At 38.8% G+C, this 2025-nt stretch overlaps 1 long non-coding RNA gene across 2 annotated transcripts in view; it reads left to right on the top strand.

Moving 5' to 3' along the window:
- The window catches only part of LOC122862711, a 3888-nt gene continuing 1863 nt past the window's right edge, over positions 1–2025 (top strand). Inside the window, exons 1-4 of one of the 2 annotated variants that reach the window (XR_006374835.1) lie at positions 1–110; positions 190–348; positions 981–1085; positions 1725–1856. This is a non-coding gene — a long non-coding RNA (uncharacterized LOC122862711). Of the gene's footprint in view, positions 349–980; positions 1086–1724; positions 1857–2025 lie in introns of both variants that reach the window. The other variant, XR_006374834.1, reaches the window with a different exon arrangement.

Genomic DNA, 2025 nt, shown 5'->3' with positions numbered 1-2025 from the left:
CCCGCCTGCTGCTGATCACCGGCACACCTGTCCTCAATCAACCATCAGTCTCCACAGCTCAAATACCAGGCTCTCCCACACCACCAGCACCAGATTGTCTTTGTACACTTGTACGACCACTACTACTAAGAAAGTTAAGTACTTTTGCTTGTTCCCTCGTTTCTTAATCCTGCTCTACTTCTGCCTCAGGATTATCCTGTGCTGGTGATCGCGGATTCTGTCTCCTTCTGGATTTCTACCAGCCTGTCTACCCGTCTCTCCAGCCACACTGCCTTGCCTGTCTCCGTAAGCTACACCTCTGAGCCAGACCTTTTGGACCTAACATGCTCCACGCTACTGGTCCCGCTGGTCAGTCCATCTCCACACCTCACACAGTTTGAAGTTCAAACTCCATGAAAGCACTTTTGCTATGCCGACCACCCTGCACTGACAGAACCAGTTCAAACAGGTTTTGCAGGCAGTGCAGTTTCTTTGTTGTGGAGTTATACTCTAGCTACAAATGATATTAAAGTACTTTTTTGCAGTGTTTTAATCCAAGTTCTAGCCAATTTCTTAAAATAACACCACATGCACCACGTGTTTGCTGCAGGCTACATTAGTCAGATGTAGCTAAAGCAGACGCAGCTAGCTAGCTAGCTATGGGAACACAGTGGATGTAAGCAGACAGGTTAAATATGTCTGTAACTTCAGTTAATGGAGAGTAATACCACCTTGTTGATGACTTATAATGGCATACAGACGGTAAATACACACATGTATTTTTAACACTACCAATTTGATGCAGTTTGTAATAGTTGTGATATAGTTATCATTCAACATTATAATAGCCCTAATTGTGGTAGCAGTCCATGTTACTGTGTATTGGTTGTGTGTTTACTGTTCTTAGCTAAGATCTGAAGCTAAACCTACCTCAGTATGATGTTGTATATGAGCTTTTGGTTGATTAAAGTTTCAACTTTGTTGTGAACTGTCGCTGGAAGCCAGAGCACCACAGACCCAGTATCCAGCCTTACTCAGTCTCCCCCCACCATCCCTCGTCTGTTCTCCATCTTTCCTCCCTGCTTCGGGTAACATCCCATGTACTGGTGAGCAGAAGCTAATATTGCATGTGGGTTTTTTTTTTTTTTTTTTTTTTTTTTTTGTAGTTTGCAGTAGCAGGTGACACTGCCGTTGGTTTTAGGCCATTAGCTCCCAAGCCAAAATTTAGGCCTGGTTTTTTTTTTTTGTTTCTGAAAGCACATTATTTTTTATTTCAGTTGCAGTGTGAGTGTGGTATAAGCAAGTGAAAGGTTATTATCCAAAGTGAATTTAAAGGGTAATTCATGGAATAAATTATGAATAAGGTCCAGAGTTATAAGGGAAACACACTTAGATGGTTTTGTATATTGTTTTCTTATTTATGTTAGATGCTTTATTATTTTTCCACAAGTGGTTTAGTGGTTAAAATATTTGTGTTCACTTTTAAGTTAAACTTTAACTCTCTTCTAGAACTCAACATTATAGAAATATATGTGATTTCAGATTTTAATGTATTACTGTTAACCGTAAAGTCATGACTCGATTGCCTCACACAGACTGCAGCCACAATCATGACTGTAGTGTTGAGTCAGTCCCTCTCTGGCATGTTCTCAACAAAATTTGAACACTACTCACTATTTTATCATATTGGACTTATTTTGTATACATCTGTATGTCCAAGAAACCAACAAATTCTTATCTTACAGAAAAATAAAGACTTTCAAAGATGCTGTCCTGCCCCTTGAATCTATATGTGTCACAGCTGGATGGCACCAGACCAAACTCCAAGGATAAGAAGTGGTCAGCACCGCAATTGTGTGTAAATGGAACGCATTCAGGTGTAGTAACAGTGTGAGAAGTTCTAATGTCATATTTATATTTATTTCTTTACTTCAATTATTAAGTGGTTTGTTTGCTAACAAGTAAATTGATTTTTTAAATTGATTTTTTTGTTTACAAAATGATTTCAAATAACATAAAATAAAACAAATAACATACTCCTCATTG

Source organism: Siniperca chuatsi, linkage group LG2 (assembly GCF_020085105.1).
Source record: "Siniperca chuatsi isolate FFG_IHB_CAS linkage group LG2, ASM2008510v1, whole genome shotgun sequence".
Lineage (NCBI taxonomy): Eukaryota > Metazoa > Chordata > Actinopteri > Centrarchiformes > Sinipercidae > Siniperca > Siniperca chuatsi.
The sequence above is the reverse complement of the archived record's forward strand: the minus strand, read 5'-3'. Positions and strand labels throughout refer to the sequence as shown.